Source organism: Columba livia, chromosome W (genome assembly GCF_036013475.1).
Source record: "Columba livia isolate bColLiv1 breed racing homer chromosome W, bColLiv1.pat.W.v2, whole genome shotgun sequence".
Taxonomy (NCBI): Eukaryota; Metazoa; Chordata; class Aves; order Columbiformes; family Columbidae; genus Columba; species Columba livia.
The window spans coordinates 17,129,943-17,147,022 of record NC_088641.1 but is presented as its reverse complement, the minus strand read 5'-3'; the positions used below and the strand labels follow the sequence as shown (position 1 = coordinate 17,147,022).

At 42.9% G+C, this 17,080-nt stretch overlaps 1 long non-coding RNA gene across 1 annotated transcript in view; it reads left to right on the top strand.

Moving 5' to 3' along the window:
- Positions 1-211: 211 nt before the first annotated feature.
- LOC135577158 (uncharacterized) overlaps positions 212-17,080 on the top strand; it is a 19,680-nt gene continuing 2,811 nt past the window's right edge. The window contains exons 1-2 of the long non-coding RNA XR_010468739.1: positions 212-381; positions 16,520-16,678. This is a non-coding gene — a long non-coding RNA (uncharacterized LOC135577158). The remainder of the gene's footprint in view (positions 382-16,519; positions 16,679-17,080) is intronic.

The window sequence follows — 17,080 nt, the reverse complement described above, 5'->3', positions numbered from 1 at the left end:
TAAATGTTGGGCCTGAGCTTGTGAATGAGTGGGTCAGGATGTCACCCACAAGATATGCATGGGAATGTGACTGGGAACAGTCACAACATGAGTGTGGTGTGTTTGGAATAACAATTATTGAAAAAAAACATCCTGTCTAACCACTTAGTCCAGGCCCGTGTATGTAAACCTGTAATTTGAGAACTGTTAATTAAAAAGAGCTCAGCTCAGCTCTGCCTGGCTCTGCTCTCCCTACTGACACGACCTCTGCCTGTGCATTTGTCTCTGCATCTCCATGTGCATTGTTCTTCATCACTGCAAATGGTGCCCTTTGTGTGAGTGTCTGACCCCTGTGAGGCTCTTCATCAAGCATTGTGTGGCGGTGACCACGCAATCTGATGGGTAAGTAAATTTTCGTGGCCACACATCTCTGGGTGTAATGGGAAGAGCAACCCTCATTGAACTAGTTAGTTGTGGGATTGCATTAGTATGGGGCAAGCTGCTTCTCAGGAACATAAGCTGTATCTGTGGGTTTTACTGCAAATATTACATTCTCCTGGGAATATTACATTCTTCCTGAGAATCAGAAAGAGTGGGTGAAAGAAAATTGTGATTGGTTTCTGAGTGATGGGACGTTTGACAGTAGAATTTGGAAAGAGGTCGGGAAATATCTACAAACGCAAAAGAATTTAGGTTTTGAAGTTCCCGATGATTTGCATGTAACTTGGCAGTATGTGTATACTGCGCTATCGCAACTGCAGCCGACAGAGCAAATAATACAAGTGCAAAACAGGGAGGATGGAAAGAAAAATATAGATGAGCAAGTCGCTAATAATTTGAGTCCTGACAGCACTAATCTTTTTGATCCAGGACCTGTGGATCTCAAAAAAGAGACAGATTTATATCTGCTGTTAATGTCATCACAGCTGTGTAAAGATAAGCCAGAAATGTGTGAGGAGCTGGGTCAGGAACCTAAAGCACTGCTCATGGCATCTGCTTTGCTTGATTTTAATGATGCTTAAATAGCACATGATAACCCCTTCATGACTAAGGTGGCTGAATACAAAGGGGTGATGCAAAACTGCCATGAAAAGGCTATGCAGCAAGGCAATTTTTCTTTTGCCTTTCCAGTTATTTACAAACCAGAATGACCACCAGAACATGATGGAATACCTTATGAAATGATTAAGGAGTTAAAAAAATCCATACATGAGAATGAGTTACGAAGTCCATTTACATTGAGAACTGTTGAAGCTATTGGTGCCATGTACATAATGACTCCATGGGAATGGAAATTGCTTATTAAAACAATTTTGACATCAGTGCAATATTCTGTGTGGCAATTAGAATATCGCAGTCTTGTGATTGAACAGGTCATGGAAAATCTGTCATCTGGAGTAGGGATAGATCAAGATATGTTGTTAGGAACCAGACTGTATATCAGTCCACAGGCGCAAGCCAGGCTTCAGTGGCAAGTTTTTGAACAGGCAAGTCGTCTGGCTATTATAGCGTGGCGTCAGGTCCCAGAGGCAGGGCAGCACATAATGTCATTTGAAACAGTACAACAGGGACCCCAGAAGTCTTACATAAACTTCATTGACAGATTTCAAACTGCTATAGCAAGGCAGGTTGAAAATGAAACAGTAGCGAAAGCTTTACTGCTTCAAGTGGCATATGAAAATGCTAACTCTGACTGCCAGGCTTCTTTGTTGTCAGTGAAAGGTAAAGCCACTGATGTCACACAATACATTAAGATTTGTCAGAATGTAGGGACTGAAACACATCAGACTTCGATATTAGCAACTGCATTGTCTCAGCTAAGTGTAAATCAAGCAAATCTTAAGTGCTTTACTTGTGGTAAGGAGGGTCATGTCAGTAAACACTGTCCTCAAAAACGCTATAAAGAGCAAAGGGAATGGCCATCGCAATTATGCCCCCGCTGTCAGAAGGGATATCACTGGAGTAATTGCTGCAAATCTCAGTTTGATAGAACAGGGAAGCCCCTGCCAGGAAATGACAAAACTCAGATTCCCTGCAAAATTTTAGTTATTCGATGAATTGCACAACTGTTACTATTGCCATACTGTGTTTCCCTTACTGTTCAAGCTGAACGGGGGTATTCTGGTTTTGGGAGTTCTGGCCAACCACAAGTATTGTGGTCCCAGGAGATTACTACACAGCAATCCATGCTTACTGTTTCAATTCAGGGCAGAACCTTTAAAGGACTAGAAGATACTGGTGATCATGTTTCTATCATTTCTAAACGAGACTGACTGGAAAAATGGCCCTTGGAAGTAGCTATGGCCACAACTGCTGGAATTGGAGGAATTCAAACACCTATGAGAAGTGCTTGTGTTGTAGGAAAATAGGAAATTAGGATTTTAGGCCTATATCAGTGTTATAAGTTGTGCTGCTAAGGCTGAAAGTCTCAGCTTGTCCCCTGTACAGTCCTTACCCAGAACCACGAGCGTGGTTACCTTATGCTTGCTTTGTACCTTTAGTTAAGACATTGATAAATGCTATTCTTAGGGTTGCTGATTTCTATGCTAGACTGGTGAACTATGGATAACAAATGAGACAGGTGGAACTTCAAAAGAAGCTAGCCCTGCGACCTGATGACCTGTCGTTCTGTACTTGCCAAGAAAGAAGAAGTGGAACCTGCAGACCACTGGAACGGAAGGAACCTGAGGATATCGACAGTGATAGATATCGACAGTGATAGACAGTGATAGATTTTGTTTAGTTGCATAATACCTGTTAGAACCCTATATAATGACTAGTTATACTGCTGTATGATTGTCACTCTCTGAGGAGGTGACCCAACGCTGCTGTTCCTGTGAATCTTCTATGTTGGGACATGGCTAATAGAGAAGGGGCATGGCTCTATTGATCCGTTGTATCAGGAGAATTTTGTTCTAAGTTAGCATGAGTAGGCCTCAGTTAGCATGAGTCTGGTGCAGTATAAGTGGAAAAGTACTGAGCGGTCGCTCTCTGGTTAGCTGAGCGTCTAAGATAAACAAGCTGGGGAATTATCTCTAGCAGGGTGAGAAGGTTGCATTCCAGAGAAACCACAAGAAGGTTGAGCTCATTATGTATACTATCCAATTAATAGAAGACGAGTAGGCATAATTATTGTATACTATCCAATTAATAGAAGACGAGTAGGCATAATTATTGTATGCTATCCAATCAATAGATGACAAGTAGGCATAATTACTGTAAGTCTTATATAAACCAGTTTAGTGTCTCAATAAAGCGAGGTATGCTTATCACTCATATTGGGTCGACCGCATTCCTTCCTCCGTCCGCTCGGGTTTGGAACTCTGATGGAATTTTTCTCTCGGCAATTGGCGCCCGAACCGGCGATCCGAAGCGGCGGATAGAAGCAAAAGGCGCCGGGAGAGCAGCGACCGGCGGGCAAGAGCGACCGAACACTGTGCTGCGGTGTGTCGTCTCCGAAGCCTGAACCGACTGAAGTTCGCCAGTGCTGAGCTACAGGAAACAAGGGCTGCAAGAGGTCTCTTAATTTAGCAAGAGGTACCGTACTATAATAATGAATAACGGGGAAATAGATTAAAAATGATGAATAACGGAGAGATAGATAACAGAGAAACGGGTTAAAAGTGATAAATAACAGAGAAACGGGTTAAAAGTGATAAATAACAGAGAAACGGATTAAAAGTGATGAATAACGGAGAAACGGGTTAAAATGATGAATAACAGAGAAATGGATTTAGAAGTAGCCCTAGATTTATTACAAAGCTTTTTAAAAAAGCGAGGTGTTGATCATAGTTACGTTAAACAGCTAGCTGGTCTAGTAACATTGGGAAAAACTAAAGGCTGTTTTCAGGATCCTGATTTATTGTTTGATGAAGGAGAATGGAGGAAATTGGGGGATGTGTTGTGGGATATGATCATAGACGAGGATAAAACAGCTAAGAAACTGATGAAACCGTGGAGGGAAGTAATTAATAATATTAAGCGTTATAAACTGGAGAAGAATTTAGCCGCGGTAGCTTCACAGAAACTCGGCAAAATGGAGCCTTCCGCTCCGCCGATGGAAACAGGAATATCTGCGTTTTCAGGGGGGCCAACGCTGCCACCCTCAGGACAAGACGATTTGTTATTTAGTACATGTAAGGCTCCTGTTTCTCCGTGCTGGCAATCGGTGCGTGTAAAAAAGAAAGCAGAGTTGAGTTCTAGTTGGAATGTAGATCAAGTACAGCAGTCGCAGCAGCAGAAACAAAGTTGTGAGGAGTATAACGATCGGAAAGCTATAAGTGAGTCAGAGATGGAGAAAGTTGTAAAGGATACATCTAAGAGACCAGTCAGGTGTCCAGCACTAGTTAATTGGAAAAAGGTAATGGAGGATGCTGCAGACAATGGAGATTTTGGGCCAGATTCACCTTTTGCGTTCCCCGCACTATTTGAGCGAGATAGACATGGAGATTTGCATGGGCACTATAATCCGATTAGTTGGAAATTATTGTCGCAGTTGAGAGCTACAGTTTCGGAATCAGGGTTGCATGGAGAGCCGACTAAACAGCTTTTAAATTATTTGTTTGGGAGTACGTTATTGTGTCCAGAAGACATTAAGGTAATAATGAGAATGATAATGACACAGTCACAGTTGTTATTGTGGCAAGCACATTGGCAGAGATTTTGTGAGGCTTCTGTACAGCAAGCGAGAAATCCTAATGATCCTTTAAGTGATGTAACGGTAGAACAGTTAATGGGGTTAGGACCATTCCTTCAAGTTCGAGCTCAATTAGAAATGGGCCCCGAAAAATGTGCTGAGGCTATGAGAACAGCTCGAGAAGCCATTGAGCATGTTAAAACATCACAGCCATCTCCGTCGTACATGAGTATTAAGCAAGAAAGGGATGAATCATTTGCACAATTTATAGACAGGATTACTTCAGCAATAGAACAATCAGATGTACCAGGCTGGATGAGGGCAGCTTTGTTAAGACAGTGTGCATTGCAGAATGCAAATTCAGTAACTAGAGGTATCTTAGTGACGTTACCTGCAGACGCTACCATAGAAGCTATGTTAGACAGAATGAGCAGAGTTCCGGTAGGGCCACAAGCCATGATGGTAGAGGCTATGGAGAAGCTAGGGAGAGACCTCCTGCAAGCCCAGCAACAGGCATTTGCTGCATTAGCCCCGCTACGTGCTACTCCTGTGGAAGTAGAAAGACGACCACGCCCGAATGAGGGAAGACAGAGTAATAAATGCTTCAGATGTGGAAAAGAAGGTCACTTTCGCCGTGACTGCCGGGTGCCTCGAGTTTGGTGTGAGAACTGTAAATCTAGCGGTCATAATACTGAAGCATGTTTCTCGGGAAACGGGAGAATGAGCGCGCCGAGCCGCCACGCTCCGACAAAAGTGGCAGCTCCAGCAATCGAAACGCCAGAGGATCTACAGAGAGAGCACCACATGACAGTGACAGCTGCTCCACTGGTACGCTCCAACCTGCAACAGCCGGGAGCCTCGGATTGGACTTGGCAACCTCAGTAGATATCAGTTTGATCGATCAGCGGCCACAAAAGATACCATCCACCTTTAAAGGACCTTTAATAATTAATGGACAATCACAAGGGGCATTGTTAATTGGTCGTTCGTCGAGTGGTATGAAAGGCCTTACGATTATCCCGGGACTTATTGATGCCGATTACAAAGGGATTGTACAAATTATGGTTCAGACACTGTTTCCTCCGATTTTCATTCCGAAGGGTAGTCAAATAGCACAATTGATACCACTTCCGCAATTAACAAGGGACATGACGCCAGCATTATCCTCAGAAAGAGGAGGTGGTGGATTTGGATCGACAGGACCTGCTGTGATGCTAACTATGTCAATGAGCCGGCGACCAACTGCGTCAGTTCGAATGGAATCTAGAGGACAATTTATTTTACTTACAATGTTACTGGACACTGGGGCTGATTTGACCATCGTAGATGAGGGCACCTGGCCTCAGGATTGGCCAACAAAACCTATGGACGGGGGCGTTGAAGGAGTAGGAGGTCATTCATCAGTACGTCAAAGTATTGAACGTATTCTGTTCATCATAGACGGGAGAAAAGCCAATACATTTGTTACAGTAATGACTCTTCCTGCAGGTGTAAATGGACTAATAGGCCGAGATATATTGGATCAGCTAGGAGCTGTTTTGACAACTGAAAGGGCTTTTCGCTAACGGTCACTGCAAAATGGGCTTTCCCGATCCCTCTTAAATGGACTTCAGATGACCCTGTATGGATCGAGCAGTGGCCGTTAAAGATGGAAAGTCTTGCAGCAGCACATCAGTTGGTACAAGAACAGTTTGATCAAGGACATTTGCAACTGTCAACAAGCCCATGGAATACGCCTATATTTGTGATTAAGAAAAAATCAGGAAAGTTCCGACTGCTTCATGATTTGAGAGCTGTAAATGCACAAATGCAACCGATGGGAGCATTACAACCTGGTCTTCCGAATCCGGCAATGCTTCCTGAACACTGGAAGTTGTTAATTGTGGATTTGAAGGATTGCTTTTTTACTATTTCTTTGCACCACCTCGATACACAGCGATTTGCCTTCACTTTGCCAGCAATAAATAGGGAAGCTCCTGCTCAGCGGTTTGAGTGGACTGTGTTACCTCAAGGAATGAAAAATAGTCCGACATTGTGTCAATTGTTTGTGGACAATGCGTTGCGTCCTATTCGTGATGCCTGGCCTACAGCGATGGTGTATCACTACATGGATGATATTCTTATTGCACAAGAACAAGACTTTACTGAGCAACAATTGCAATTTTTACATTGTCAGTTGTATAAGGAGGGTTTAGTAATTGCTAAGGAAAAAATTCAGCGACAAGAACCGTGGTTGTACTTAGGGTGGAAAATTACTGACTCCCAAATTCGACCGCAAAAACCGCATATTACCACAGATATTAGGACACTTCATGATGTTCAGAAACTCATGGGGGATTTACAATGGTTAAGGCCTGTCGTGGGTATTACCAATACGCAGTTAGAGGTGTTACGACCATTGCTGCGTGGAACCGATCCCTCCACTCCGGTGGATCTCTCTATGGAGCAAAAACAAATGATCCAGAATTTAGCTCACTTAATCACATTGGGTTTTACAAGGAGACGTGACCCTGCAATACCTGTAGATTTTTCTGTTTTTCAAACAGATGGTCATTTAATTGGGGCTCTTACACAGCACAAAGAAAAAAAAGGGGAGCGAGAGGAACTTGGGATACTTGAATGGGTATTTCCAAAGCTACAGCCAAGAAAGTCAATACAGCAAAAGGTCGAAACTTTAGCAGATTTTATAAGGAAGGGTAGGAAGCGTGTAATTCAGATCACAGGGCAAGAGTTGCAGACAATATATGTTCCGATGAAAAAAGAAGCAATAGAGTGGTACCTTCAGAATAGCGAAGAGTTGTGTGAGTGTTTATTCTCATCAGCTACAACTATATCCTTGTCTCCTGTAAAGGCGGCAATAGTGCAGTTTATTGGTCACAATGAATGGATGCAGAAACCTCTCCGCAGTAAATCACCCCTAGAAGATGCCCAGACAGTGTTTACGGATGCAGGAAAAAGGTCCAGAAGAGCTGCAGTTACCTGGATCGCTTGTGGTGAGTGGCACCACCACTTGCTGGAAGCTGTTCCGGGAGATTCCTTGCAGACATTGGAGCTTGCTGCTGTTGTATGGGCCATGGGAAAGTGGAGAGAGGAAACAATTAATATTGTGACCGATTCGCTGTATGTCGCGGGTGTGTTACACAGGATAGAAGATTCTCAGATTAAGGATGTTAAGCAACTGCGCTTGGGAGAACTGTTTAGACAGTTGCGTACATTAATTCAAGGAAGAACAAAACCATATGCAGTGATTCACATCCGTAGTCATATGTGGGATTGTGGCCTTGGGGAAGGGAATGCTAGAGCAGATAGGTTGGTAGCATGTTCTGCCCCTGTTAGTGATTTTGTCAAGGCTAGAGAATCACATAGTGTGTTCCATCAGAATGCGAAAGGATTACATTCACAGTTTAAGATCACCGTAGAGGAAGCTAAGGGAATTGTACGGACTTGCCCTCAGTGTAGTCATCATGGTTCTGGTCTAGGCGTAGGGGTTAATCCTAGGGGGTTGGGTCCTAATGAGATATGGCAAATGGACGTGACGCATGTGCCCTCAATGGGTAGGCTCAAATATGTACATATTACAGTTGATACATATAGTCATTTTGTATGGGCAACGCCACAGGCAGGAGAAAAAGCTAGTCATGTGATTCGTCACTTGACGGCGTGTTTTGCTGTAATGGGGGTACCAGCACAGATTAAAACGGATAATGGGCCAGCTTATTGTAGTGAGAAGATGCGTAAATTCTGTCAGTTATGGGGGGTACAACATGTTACAGGGATTCCACATTCTCCAACGGGACAAGCAATTGTAGAGAGAATGAATCAAACGCTGAAGCAATATTTGCAGAAATTTCAAAGTATCACGGACAGTCAAGAAAGGGTTATGAAAACATTGTTTGTTTTAAATTACCTCTGTATATTTGGATCAGATGAGGAGCCACCAGTAAAAGTGCATTCAGGTCTCTCAAAGAAAGTAACTGTTCAAATGAAGGTGTTTTATCGAGACCCAGAAACTGGACAGTGGAAAGGGCCTGCGGAAGTTCAATACATTGGCAGAGGATACATGTGTGTACTTACTCCTACAGGGCCAAGATGGGTACCTGCAAAATGGACTCGGCCAACATTAAAGGACTGATGGTGTTTATCTTGACTGTCATTGGTGCAACGGCTGTCCCGCATTTGTTGATGAAGCAACAGAACATTTGGTTAACTTGGGCCAATAAGACGCACAATCCTAATTTCTGTCTGAGTCTCGCTTCAGCTCAAGAGCCATTCAAGACGTGTCTAATTGGAATACCTTTATCAGTCAATGAATCTATTGAGATGCTTACAGGACTGTATAATGTGTCTGTTTGGAACAACTGTAATTGTACGGGGGAACCTGATGCTTGTTTAGCTCATTTACCCTTTAATAATGCATCTTGTCGATTAGCTTTCCAATCGCTAGGTGGTGGGCCTCGCTAGGTTTTCCTTCATGGCTGTTGTCATTCTTTAAACCAGTATTGGTAGGAATTGCCTTTATTTTGCTTATATTGCTTATTGGTATGTGTTGCCTTTCATGTATTAGGCAATTATGTTTAAAGATAATTGATGCTACTTTTCGCAAGGAAGTGTTATTAGCCCAAAGAGAAAAAGGGGGAATTGTTGGGACATGGCTAATAGAGAAGGGGCATGGCTCTATTGATCCGTTGTATCAGGAGAATTTTGTTCTAAGTTAGCATGAGTAGGCCTCAGTTAGCATGAGTCTGGTGCAGTATAAGTGGAAAAGTACTGAGCGGTCGCTCTCTGGTTAGCTGAGCGTCTAAGATAAACAAGCTGGGGAATTATCTCTAGCAGGGTGAGAAGGTTGCATTCCAGAGAAACCACAAGAAGGTTGAGCTCATTATGTATACTATCCAATTAATAGAAGACGAGTAGGCATAATTATTGTATACTATCCAATTAATAGAAGACGAGTAGGCATAATTATTGTATGCTATCCAATCAATAGATGACAAGTAGGCATAATTACTGTAAGTCTTATATAAACCAGTTTAGTGTCTCAATAAAGCGAGGTATGCTTATCACTCATATTGGGTCGACCGCATTCCTTCCTCCGTCCGCTCGGGTTTGGAACTCTGATGGAATTTTTCTCTCGGCACTTCTACAATAAATACTGCTCAGAGTAACCCACAAGAGTTCGAGTCTCTATCCAGCGCCTACCTACGACTTTTTTTTTCAGCTTGGGTGTTGCAAGTTATTGGTCCAGATAAAATCTCAGCTTGGGTTCAGCTGTATGTTTTACAGTCTGCTATCAGCCTTTGGGGTAGAGATTTGCTGCAGCAATGGCACATTACCTTAACCACTCCAGGCACAAATGTATCTTGAGGGTCACTGATCTAAAGCCCCTGCTCAAACTTGCTTGGCTGTCAGGCAGGCCAGTTTGGGTTGACCAGTGGCCCCTGAAAGGGGAAAAATTGCTCCAGGCTCATTTACTAGTACAAGAACAGCTGCAAGCAGGGCACATAGTACCTTCTACAAGTCTGTGAAATTCTCCCATTTTTGTTATCCCAAAAAAATCAGGGAAATGGCATTTGCTACAAGATTTACATGAAATTAATGTAGTAATGCAACCTATGGGAGACTTACAACCTTACGTCCCCAATCCCACTATGTTGCTGAGTAATTGGACATTACAGATTATAGATTTAAAGGATTGCTTATTTACCATTCCACTACATCCTGACGATTGTCAGTATTTTGCTTTCTCAGTTCCCAGCATTAACAACACTCAGCCTATGCAGCGTTATCAGTGGACGGTTTTGCCTCAGGGTATGAAGAACAGCCCCACAATTTGCCAGCTTGTTGTGAGTACCGCTGTGCAGCCTACACATGAAGCATTCACAAAGGCTATAATATATCATTACATGGAAGGCATATTAGTTTGTGCTGAATAGATGTATTATTTGCAGAGCACAGTAATCGATTTGCTTCAAGTTCTGAAAATTTATGGCTTACAAGTTGCACAGGAAAAGGTGCAAACTGTGACTCCTTGGAAACATTTAGGCTGGATTTTAAAAGAAACTGATCAAACCCAGGCCTTTGCCAATTAATAATGATGTTAAGATACTGAATGATCTCCAGAAATTACTGGGTACAATTAACTGGGTATGACCCATGCTTGGAATTTCTAGACATGAACTCCAGCATCTGTTTAATTCGCTAAAAGGAGATCCAGATTTAACATCTCCTCGCACTTTAACTCCACAGCACAGAAAGAATTTGAGCTAGTAGCACACAAAATTACAGCCTTACAGGCTGACTGCATTCGATTAGACTTGCAGATTTGTCTGTTTATAACTATAGTAGGACAGTATGATGAGAAAGCAAACAGGGTGATGTATATGGAATGGATTTTTTTGCCCATATTTCTCCATAAAACTATTACTCAGCCCCTAGAACTGATTGTTACTCTGATCAAAAAACACAGAGAGTGGATTCAGGTCTTAATAGGCCATGACCTTTCTGTCATATATGTACCATTTGTGAAATCTGATTTTTATTTTTTTTTATTTGCAATCTATGTCCTTGCAAATTGAACTAGCCGATTTTCTTAACAGCATAGCTTTTGGCATGCCTAAATGTAAATTGCTGCAGAATCTGCATGTTTTTGACATTAGGCCACAGACCATACTTGTATTTGGTCCAATTTCACATGCTCACACAGTTTTTGTTGATGGATTAGGGAAATCTCATAAAGCTGTAGGGGTCTGGCATGAAGATAACAAATGGAATGATTCCATTAAAATTATTGATGGCTCAACCCAGTTAGTAGAACTTGGCTCAGCTTTACATGTCTTAGAGCTTTTTAAGGAGGAACCTCTAAATTTGATTTGTGATTCTGAGTATGTAGTCAAGGTCCTGTAGCACACCCCCTCTGCCTTCCTTAAAGAAATCTTGCAACATCAGCTCTTTGAAATGTTTGTATCAATACAAACTGCATTACAGCTTCGCAGACACCCACTGTTTGTTACTCATATGCACTCTCATACCACTTTACCAGGTCCCATAACAGAAGGAAATGCAGTTGCAGACTCTTACACTATAACTACAGTCTGCTTCCAGTCTGCCAGGGCTTCACACGCCTTCTTCCATCAAAATGCTGCTGCTTTAAAAAAGATGTTTGATCAGACACTCGAACAAGTGAAAGACATAGTTCACTCTTGCCCGGAATGTCAAGGCCTTATTACAAATTCACTCTCCCTTGGAGTTAACCCTCACAGGGTCACACCTAATGCCATTTAGCACGCTGATGTTACACGTCTCATCTTTTGGCCATTTGAAATATATACACATTTCTATAGATACTTTTTCAGGTATGCTTTGTGCATCTGCTCATACTAGTGAGAAAAGCAGGGCCATTCAATGCCACTCAACTCGCTGTTTTGCTATGCTGGGTGTGCCACAAGAGATGAAAACTGACAACAGTCCTGGCTACACTGCCAGATCCACGCAATATTTTTTACAGCAATGGGTATATTTTTTACATGTCATGGGTATCCCACATTCTCCAACTGGACAGGCTATTATTGAACAGGCACATTCTACACTGAAACAAATGTTATTAAAACAAAAAGGGGGAATATGAGGCTCTGAGAAAAAGTCAATGCAACATATTCTTTTAACTTTTTGAATCGTACTATGCCTCCCTCCTCTAACACAGCAGCTGAAAAACACTTCCATGTTCCAGATTCACTCTCTCAGAGACCAAAGGCTTTGTATTGGGGACCCCTGCACATTAGTCAATGGCAACTGAAGGGCCTGTAGAGTTAATCACCTAGTGGAGGGGATATGTGTGTGTTCTTCTTCCAACAGGACTGAAGTGACTTCCTGCAGAATACGTTAAACCTTACTTTGAGTTGGAAAAACACAGCATCAAACCCAATGCCAGAGATGCAGCATCTCTTCCTGCAGCAGAGGGCAATGAGGAAAAGCAAGAGACTGAAGGAAGAGGACAGTGACGTTACCTGGGGGCAGCTGAAGAAGTTAAAACAAAACACAAGCACTATGATGGCAGCGGCAGGCACCCCCCCAATCTAATTAACACCTTCTTAGTCTATTTGGCTATCATCTCCTGCAACAATGCAGTAAGGGTTTGTTTTGTGATGATCAGTTTTGGCATGATTCCAACTGTAGAGGGAGAGCATGTATATTGGGCTTACATTGTGGATCCACCTCTTTTTAGATCTATAACATGGTGGGATCCTGAAGTTCCTCTCTCCAATAACATGCACTGGGTAGGTGGTGCATGGATACCACTGGCAGGTCAATCGTTGGAAAACAAGGACCGGATTAAATTTAATCAACCGCAACAGTATTTTGTTGAGGCACCTCCTGTATGTGTTTCTGACAAGCCGATTAACAATTGTTTAATGATGTCAGAGAAGTTTCACTTGTATCAACAAAAGGATGGAGCAGTAGTTCAAGGCCATTTAACTTTTATTTCCATTCTGGGTCTTGAACACGGAGATGTAAGTCACAATTCTGCTCTGAAAAGCCCTGCTGACATTCCAACATGCAAGATATCTAAAGTAACCAAGGAGATGTTTCAAATTTGTACTGGGTGTCCTGTAAATTAGATGCACCAGCATATCAAAACGGTACAGATTTACATTATTGGAACTGGGGACCCAGAGAACATTTGATTTCAAATTCATCTGAGTCTCTTAATTTTTCACAAGCAAGCAATGAGACATTCAATTGGTCAGAAGATGGGTTGTCAGGACGGGTTTTGCAGGTACAAGTAACTGATTGCCTTAGTCCATTTCATTTGAAAACCTGGTATCCTGGTTTTGTTTAAAACAAGACCAGTTTCTCTTTTAGTGAATTTTTCCTTCAGCTAAGTTCTTCTAAGTAACTGCACTTTTCTGGATTTAGCTGCATGTTTTTCAGCTCTGGAGCTGATAACGTTAGCAATGGTAGTGACAGACCCTGCATCCTTGAATCCAGTTCTGGTTTGCTGCAGAGTCCAACCCAGGACGTCTGGGTGCCTGCTCTGCTGCTGCTGGAGCAGCCGGTGCTGAGTTGCCCAGAATTTCAAGATTGGTTTTGTATATTTTGTATTATTTTCTCTATTTTATTAGTAGCATTAGTAAAATATTTTTAATTTTTTCCAACTTGCAAGCTTTCTCTCTCTTTGCCTCTCTTTGCTCTCCTATTGCCTTTACTTAGTGGGAAGTGGGGGGGTTTGAGCGGGGGGGGGGGAAGGGAGGGGGTTAACAAAGCATCTGCCATGGTTTATTGTTGCCCTGCAATTAAACCTTTACAGATCAATTGGCGCCCAATGCGCAGCTTGCAAGTGTTAACATTTGTCATTAAAAAGGGATAAAATTTGAAGTTTTTTGGTTTTCTTACCACTGAAGAACTTCCAATTTTCTTGGCACGGTGCCAACTCATAGAGTTGTGATACTCATGGGTCTGTGTGCTTCGGACAAGCAGATTGAATTGCATTGGTTTAAAAATTCTGTGGCATAAGTTGTATCAGCTATTACCTACAGTGTGTTTTGCTGTACCTTATTTATGCTGGGTGTGTTTTACTAATAGTTTTGCGCATTTTGTTACATCTGGAAACTGGATGATGGTGATGATATTACTGTGTGGTTTGGCACTGGTGTATTCATTATACTGCAGCTAATAATGAATTTATACTCATTGCTGTTGTATTTAGATAAAACTCCAGTAAAGATTAAAGAGAAATACAGCTATGTGTTTGCTAATTGGATGAGCGAATCTATAGAAAGGCTGGCTAATGATACTTTTGCATTTTCACTGAGACACATTACAGATGTTTTTGAGAGCTTTGAATATCCTTGGAGCTTTGATAGAACTTTGTTGGTATTATCAGGCTTGCTAAATGTGTGTCAGTTCTTGCTAGTGTTAAGAGAGATGAGGTTAAATTGGAGGACTGCATCTTTTTTGAGTCCTGAGACTTGCATTGCGTCTGCTCAAGTATCAGCAAAAGGCACGGCTAGTCGCTCTAGATGGAGCAAGGCAGCCAAGACTACTGTTACAGCCCCCGTAGCTGCTGCTGCCCCCTCTGCCAAACACAGACACTGCAGCTTCTCAAGCTCAAGCTCCCACACAGAGCCAAGCTGTCAAGGTCATTGCCTCCTTGACCACAGACACTGTTACTTCTCCAGCCTCAAAGACTAACAATGCAGCTACTGTGTCCTCCCACACTGGACAATGCTGCTGCTGTAACCACAACAGTCACTGTAATTATGCCAATGCCAGTGACAGTCATTTAGACTCTGGAAATAAATCAAGAGATAGTGAGCCCATATTAGCATCAGTTGCTGGTTGTAAGAGAGTCACAGGAAAGACTACTCGTACTACAGATAATGGCCAAGGGACATCATCAGCCCAAGGGGTAGCATCATCAACACAAGGAGGAGAGGAAGTGACCACCTGATACTTCTCTCCAAGTGAGCTGAGAGATATACAAAAAGACTTCAGTCATTGTGAAGGCAAGAATGTTGTAACCTGGATGCTCCGATGCTGGGATAATGGAGCTGAGAGTCTGGAACTAGAAGGTGGGGAAGCCAGGCAGATGGGATCTCTGACAAGGGATTCCACCCTTGGTAGGGCAATTTCAAGAGAGAACAACTCCACCACCCTCTGGACTCGACTCCTGACAGCTATGAAGGAAAGGTTTCCCTTCTAGGAAGTTGTTATATGCAATCCAGGCAAATGGAATACTATGGAAAGAAGTATCCAGTTCCTGAGAGAATTAACTGTGCAGGAGATCATCTATTTTGAGCCAAAGAGCCAAGAGGGGCAGAACCAGATAGAATCAATTGTACATGACCTATGTGATGCAGGTTCGTACAAAGTGCACCACCTGCATATGTTAAGTGTCCTGGTTTTGTTAAAAACAAGACCAGTTCTCTTTTAGTGATTTTTCTTTCAGCTAAGTTCTTCTAGGTGGCTGTACTTTTCTGAGTTTTAGCCTGCATATTTTTCCTAGGATGCTGTACTCGATGCTGATAAGAGACCAACAGAATGCTGAAGAAGCTCGTGTTTAGATTTATTACTATGGTAGCTAAGAAAGACTGATAAGTTTTCCCACATTCTGTTGTGAGAGGGGCGTGTTTGAGGAGGGGTGGATGGAACAGGTGACTAGAACTGACCAACTGAGGATCAACTGAAGTATTCCATCCCATAATCGTCATACCCCCTATATAAGAGGGGGTGATCACAAGGGTCACTCTCTCTTTGACCATGGCTGGCATGTAGAGAAGACCCTGTCTGTCTGCCTGTGATCTACAGGCCTCAGGCCCTGCATCCCAGCAACCAGGTTCTGGTTTGCTGTGAAGTCCCGCCCATGACTTCTGGGGGCCTGAGCTTCACCTGTTGGAGCCACGCCAGCTCCGCACACCCAGCTCCGCTGCCGCTGGAGTGACGCCAACTCCACATCGAGCACTTGAGATTGGTTTTGTATATTTTGTATATATATTCTCTATTTGTTAGTAGCATTACTAAAATCCTTTAAAACTTTCCAGCTTGAAGTCTCTCTTCCTTTCCCCTTATCTTTCTTATCATCTTTCCGATCTAAAGGAAGGGGTGGCGGGAGGTAAAGGGGATAACAGAGAGTGTCTGCCACGGTTTATTGCCGCCTTGCCTTAAACCTTGACATTAAGTCATTGGCAGCAATGGTCTGGTCAGCTGGAAGTAGACAAAGCATTTCTGACGTGATTAAGCAGCTTTGGGACTTTGAGAACAGCCTTGCTGGCTCTCTTCGGGCTTGTGTCTCGACTGTGGAGAAACTGTGTGAAAAATCTGCCAATCTGTTTGAAAAGCTGTTGCAAGAAATCAAAGCACTCAGAGAAGACAGGTTCCATTCACGACCTGTACAAACCTATGTTTCAGCTATTAGGAGAAGGCGTTTCCAATCCCAAGAGAGAAGACAGAGGCAGTCTACAAAAAGAGGCACACTGTGGTTCTTCCTGCACGACCAGGGAGAAAACATGAGGAGGTGGGATGGAAGACGTACCTCAGAACTTCAAGAACGAGTACATGAGTTAAAAGGTAAATCTCCTAGGAAAATAGCTGCTCCAATTTCCAGAAGGGGCAGAAGAGATTCTGATCCTCTTGAAGGAACCTCTAATTCCTACCCAGAGACTGTGCAAAACACAAATTAGAGGGGCCCTGCCTCCAACCAGGAGGGGGAAAAAGACAACAGAGTTTGTTGGACTGTGCAGATATGATGGCCTGGTACAACACACCCCGAGGAGTACAAAGCTTTGGTGGACATTGGTGCTCAGTGCACGATAATTCCCTCAAACTATAAAGGAACACAATCCATCAGTATTGTTGGAGTGACTGGGGAATCCCAGGAACTGACTGTTGTAGAGGCTGAAATGAGCCTAACTGGGAAAAAATGGCAAAAGCGTCCCATTGTGACTGGCCCAGATGCTCCATGCATCCTTG